At 50.8% G+C, this 6474-nt stretch overlaps 1 pseudogene; it reads left to right on the top strand.

The window, feature by feature from the left end:
- The first annotated feature begins 6300 nt into the window (after positions 1 to 6300).
- The window catches only part of LOC109287770, a 9202-nt pseudogene continuing 9028 nt past the window's right edge, over positions 6301 to 6474 (top strand).

The raw sequence follows: 6474 nt of genomic DNA, 5'->3' as shown, positions 1-6474 counted from the left end.
ATATATATATATATATATATATATATATTTGAAAAACTGGGAAATTTGTCTTAGCACCTGATGCAGCTGGGAAAGCTACAATTCCGATGCTCTTGCCTTAAGCATGGAAATTGTAAACCCTGCAGCCTATTTCACCTGCTAACCCACTTCAGGGTGCTTTATTTTGGATTAAAGCATCGCTTACTAGGAGCTGGGCAATTTATACCAGTCACGCTGCTTTTCTGAAGGGTACCTGGGGTCTTGATATACACACTTACAGACCCAGCTTCAGCTCAGCACGTACTTTACTTGAGCAGGGAGCTAGCATGGGAGCGAGCACAGGGCTTCAGCAGGAGTGACTCCGTGGCTGCTAGCAAATTCCCGGTGACATGGGGAGCCAGGTCCCATTCCCTCTTCTTCCAAGGGCCCTCTTTGTGAACTTGGTCAATTGATTTAGTCTCTCTGGGACTCTACTTACACAGCACTAGCAGCCTGGCCCTGTCCTGCCCTGCCTCACAATGGGAGGAAGCTGCATTCAAGATCACTGGGTACTGAGATAAGACAGTAATGGGGGTTCTGCTAATTACCTAAAATGTTGCATGGGCCCTGGCTGCCGGCTGCAGGAGATACCTCTGCAAGGAAACTCCCTTGTCTGCCCTACTGGAGGGCCCCTGATCCCCATGGTTGATCCCCCATTTCCTGATCGTTCCTTGTGTCTTGAGAGAAAATCTAAGCAATTACTGCCAGCAAGCTCATTATTCTGCATTGAAACCCCAGTAAAACAGGAATGACTGGGGTCAAATATATATATATATATATATATATATATTTGCTCGATAGTCAGACACGCACCTTTTTCACTCATTGCTGGAGGAAACAAGACATATTTGTGTCCTGGAACTTGCAGAAGGGGCCAGAGGCTTGACTATCCTTATAATCTGAGCTCCTATTTCCTGGCATAGAAAGACAGTCCTACTTGTGCACAGTATTCCCTTGGTCACCTCTCCATCCAGCTTCTTCCAAAGCAGCGTAACACAGCTGACCATCGATGAAGCCAATTGCAAATCATAGGAGGTTCCCGAGGGAATCACCTGTACAACTGAGGTGCAGTAATGCACGCTTAATGCAAGCTGCTAGCTTCAGATCCTTCTGGCACCTGCCTAGCTAAAGGCTGTATTTCCAGTGGAGGCATAGTTAGGTTTGATGGCATCACAGAGTGTGCAGTACAGTCACTTCAGTCACACCCCAGGCTGCATGGCGCTAATGCTATAGTCTCTTGGGCCGTGCGTTGTTCTGTAGTTGCTGTTGATTTTTATAGACAGTACAATTGCACCAGCAATGTCATGGTGCCAGACGCTATACAAACTCATTGCAACAGGCAGGACCCATCCTGAAGACATTCAACAGACAAGACAGGCCCAGCAGGACTTATTAACCCTATTTGACTGACAAGGCCTAAGAGATGAATCAACCTATTCTGATTCATTTGGCCACTGCTTCCCTACCCAGACTGTATCTGAAGCACCCATAACATTGCAGACTTACAGTCTGCTGTGCTACGTGCTTGGGGGTCAAGTCTGGGATCGGCCTGGCTAGCTCGCGTGGGAATATTCCCTGCTCACACAAGTCAGTCCTGCTTCGTGTGAGCTGCACCTGCAGAGTCCGGCCCTGGATCCCGCCTCTCAAAGGCACGGGGGGAGAAGCCAATGACGCTGTTTTGCTGAATTACAGGCATTCCCAATAAGGAGGTGAAGATGGGCCATAAGGGGGGGTTGGGGCCAATACACAGCTGATTGATTGCAAACATCTATAATGCTCAGTTCACAGATGATACCTTTTATTAGACCAACTAAGACATGGCAAAAAATAAAAAGATCTTTTTCTGCTTGATTGCTTGATTCGCATTGCTTTCTATTGCTGATGGCACTGCTTCCAGCACCTGGACCAAGCCTCCTGGGTGCCTTTGCAGCAGAGATTTGTACTAGATAACATGAGGAAAAACATCTGATGAACCACACGAAGGTCTTAGAGCTATGGGCTGAAGAATTGAGCTTAGTGAAAACCATCCAAGGATTTCCAAGGGATGCATTTTCCCAGCCCCTCTCTGGGAAGTTACAGGTGGTCTCAGGAAGGACTGCTGGTCATGAGCCCCAAGAGGAATGATTGCTCTCATGCATCCCAAACAGAGTGGCCAGATGATTTCCAAGGCCCAAGCCAATGCACCATGCCCATGTCCAGTCAGTATCATTAACCCCTGCCTTACGTCTGGCTGCCAAGCTCCCTCACCATGTCCCTGAGTGAAGTTGCATTTCTTCTGGCATTTCCCTACCCTGCATGTCCAAATAAGCTCTAAGCCATGTTGAATTTTTCTTGGCTGTTTCCACAGCCATAAGAAGGATGAACCCCCCTGGCCCCTCCCCTGCCTTGTCCAAACCCTAGAAACATCAGTGCTGTACCAGTACACGGCTGAATCGTTCCAGTCCAAATGTGGCAGAGCCAAGCTGTGTGCATCCAAGCTGCACAGCAAGGCAGAGAGGTGAATCAGGATCTCATGCATGCAGGAGATGAATATTCATCCTGAACCTAAGCTGGATTTGCACCGGATAAGAGGGCAATGATTTTTTCCCTTGCACTGGTTTCATCCAAGAGAAGTCCTAGCGAAGTTCATAGGATCCTCAGGGCTGCCCTAACTTAAAGGCACTAGGAATATCCCCAGCTTCATGCTCTAATAGCAAATCCCTCTCTCCCAAATGCCAGAAGTTATAGGATCCTCAAGCCTCTCCAAGAGAAACAGAGCTCTCAACTCCCACTAAATAGCTCTGGACCACATAAGATACCGCAGATGTCTGGGGGAAGTGGGGCGAGCATCCTCCAAACAGAGGCAGTGGGGTCCCACAGCCGAGCCCCCATTCACCTGCAGCAAGGCAGGAGGTTGTTTCATTGACGAGCGAGGGTGAAAAAAAAAAGCAATAAACAAACCGTTAGTGTCTCCTGCGAAGGGAACAGTTTGTACTCGCCTCTCGCAGCCCGAGACACTTTCTGATTTTTTGAGAGCTTTTCACTCAGCCAGAATAATGCAGCGCACACTGGGCTCTCTCATGCCTATAAGCCCACGGATGAATCATTCGTTACCCCATAACAAGAGCTAAATGCCATTTCCTGGAATGAGTGATCGGGGCAGACGCAGGGGCTAGCTTGGAAGGACCTTCGGAGCCAACGCTTGACTCTGCGTGTGAGCCATTTGCAGGGCGGGATGTGGCTAGGGCGCTTCCAAGCAGTCGGGCGGCAGCAGGGTGGGTTGCAGCTCGTGCTTGCAACAGGCTGCCTAGGAGAACAGGAGCATCTCCTTCACTGGAGGCTTTTCTGGAGAGGCTGGACAGGCATTTCACAGCAATGGTGTGGGTGCAAGTAAAACCCGCCTCTGTACCCTGGGGTCCCCCCAGCTCTTGGCTTCAACAAAGCAATGAATGAAGTCCTAGCAAACTCTTCCATGAAAGGAGAAGGCTGAGGTGGGGGGATAGGATAAAGGTCTATAAAATCATGAAGGGTGTGGACCGAGCGAATAGGGAGCTGTTGTTCAGGTCTCAAGGGCTACCTGCTGAGATGAGGGGTTGAAACCTAACAAGAAAAAGGCCTTTTTTAAAGCAAGGCGGAGTTAACTTGTGGAGGTTATTGCCACGGGAGGGGGTGAAGGCAGAGAGCAGAGCCAGGTTACCAAAGGCACTGGATAAATTCATGGATGATAGATCTATTACTGGCTGTTGAACAGGATGGCTGGAGATGTTTCCTCTGCCATCTCTAACCCAATAAATGGCGGATGCAAGGGTGAGTACTGAATAGAGGACCAATCGCTCTAGAGGGATCTGGTTCGATGCCCTCCATGTCTAGCATCTGCCACTGCTACTGCCAGACACAATACTGCACTAGATGGACCAGGGGCAGGGCGCTGCTTGTATTGTCAGGTTGCACGTACAGACCATGTGGACCTGGCTGAGCGGAGGAAGGCCCACGGCTGCTGCTGAATCCCTGGACAAAAGGGGGCAGATCACTCTAGAGAGATCTGGTTTGATGCAAACCCGTGGTTCATATTCAGGTTAACACCTGGGGACCTTCTGGCCTTGCTCAGACTTGGATAGACACCCTCTCCTGCATGCTGAGCAGGCGGGAGCGCTCTCTGTCCCCACCACAACCACAGCCTACAGCCGTCAAAGCCGCTCGGTGGGGCAGCCCGTCAGCCGCGTTCCCCTTCCTGCTCCCTCCCCTGCTGCTTCAGCCGTGGTGGGTCACCGACGGGGCAGCAGCAAGGGCGGAGATGAATCCAGCTGCTAAATGACCCTGCCTGTGAGTGCCCTGGGCACCCAAACCCTAAACTGCTTTTGGTGCTTTTGGGACCTGCTCCAATGTCAGAGTAAAAACCTGTGCACACGGTGCTTTGGCTTCGCTGCAATCTGATCATTGCGGCCTGCTCAAAAAGGTCTTGCATTTAAAAAAAAAAAACACATTGAGGTTTTTCAGCACAGCTGGTTAGAAAGAGACTATAGCACCCGCAAGGGAGCTTTGCTGCACTGAGGTTTCTTGGCACTTCCTGGCACCCAGCTCCCTGCTAGAAGCAAAGACTCACTCATCCTCTCTCCAGCGCTCCTTCCTCAGACCTCTCTTTCCTCAAGGGAGCTTAAAATTAACACGGCTCCCTTCGTCTCCGTCCCGGCTGGCGCATTAGCGACACTGCGGATAGTATGAGGTGCATTGCTCTTGCAGGCCCCACGTAACCAGCAGAGGGGACCAAGAAACATAACATTAATGCTGCTTTTCCTCTGTTTTCGGTAGTTCGATAGCATCTAGCTGCAAAAAATATATACTGTGCTCGGTGCTGTGTGGCGCACATTAAAAGAAACCCTGACCTCACAGCAGGTTTGACTGTCTTTCTTTCGAGCGAATGCAGGGTTTGCCTGCATTCAAAACTATTTGCAAACCAAGTTCCCATTCAGCATATACTTGCAGACACAAATAAAAGGGGCAGCTGGAGGAAGCCCTGAAAATGCTGTTTTCCATTCTGCCGCCTTCAAAAACAAAAGGGTTGGGCTTTTCATCTTGCTAACAGCTCTTTTCCTTGCTGATTTGATCTCAGTGGGGGAAAAAAAAAGAACAGGGTTTCCAAAGGGGTGAATAAGCTGGAAGGGAAAAGCTTCATGTGGGGTCAAGCAAAATGTGGCCAGGTCAAACTGAAACAAAATTCTCCAATATGTGATTCCACGTGAACTTTTTCTCCAATGATTTGGCACAAGGACCAATCCGTGCTGTATTCAATGATGGATACGCTGAGGACTGCAACACCCGGGGCTGGAGCCAGTGTGCTGAGACGCACAGACATTAGGTGCACTGAACAACTCAGCCCTGATGCCCTGTCCATCGCTGGTTAGCAGATCACAAAGCCATGCTCGTCCAAGGGCTGCCTCCTTTGGAAGTCACTGGGGGTCTGGGTGAAAGCCAAAACTGATGGTTCCCATGTATATCTCCTCCTGCCTTCCACAGACACTCTTCGGGGCTTCCCCGCGTTTCAGTAATGACCCCGAGCTGATGCAGTCATATCAGCATGAATTTGCAATAGGGCAAAGGCAGGACCAGGACCTTCCTCCTGTACCTTGCCCTGTCCCGTACCTTGTCCAGAAGAGGGGGGGAAGCGCGTGCCATCCTGAAGAGGCCGTGCTTGGTCTACCCAGCCAGCAAGATCACCAGCTTTAGCCTGGAAGGACCAAGAAAATGCCTTGCTTTAGAAGCCAAGAGCTCATTGACGTGCAGGTGATTAAAACTGATCCTGAAAAAAAAATGAATGAGTTTTTGGGGGGGCACAGAGAAGCCTGATGCCTCATGTCAAGGGGGGTCATTCCATCTCAGACTCAGCCCAACAGGCACGTTCCCAAAGACCAGACCCCAAGATGAACTTATAAACACAGGACGCTTCAGATGAATGGAGCTGAGTAAACGTGAAGCACCATCCCTACACACACTGGGAGTCAGTCCCTTGAGGGTTAATCATTCTCCCTTCAGCTGGGTGACATGCGGATGACATCACAATGACATACCCCATGACCCGTGCACTCCAGGAAGTGAGCTCATCACACCGCACAGCTGAGCCGAAAGCATCCGGAGCTGCTGCGGGGACATCGCTGGCTCCTCCATGGGCCGTAGGGGGCAAGGACACCTCAACGCCTCTCCTGCCGCTTCTCTGTGACCCCCTGAAAGAAAGCTCCCGCTGCCCAGCCAGGCTGCGCCCATAAGGCCTGATGCCTCAAGAGGAGCCCAAGGCCAGACCCCAACACCATGTTTGAGCTTGAGCTCTCGGCAGAAGCATGCAAGGAGAAGGCAGCGGCTGTGCTCCCAGCCGCCTGCCTCCAACATCTGGGCAGCAGCCACTGGAAGGAGAGGTTGTCCAGCCTGGAGGCCTTTGAGAAGGCCGTGGAGGAGATGGAGAGAAGCACTGTGCCTTGCCAAGCC

Source organism: Gavialis gangeticus, unplaced genomic scaffold (genome assembly GCF_001723915.1).
Source record: "Gavialis gangeticus isolate Ggan-Ray unplaced genomic scaffold, GavGan_comp1, whole genome shotgun sequence".
Taxonomy (NCBI): Eukaryota; Metazoa; Chordata; order Crocodylia; family Gavialidae; genus Gavialis; species Gavialis gangeticus.
This window is presented reverse-complemented; position numbering and strand designations above follow the sequence as displayed.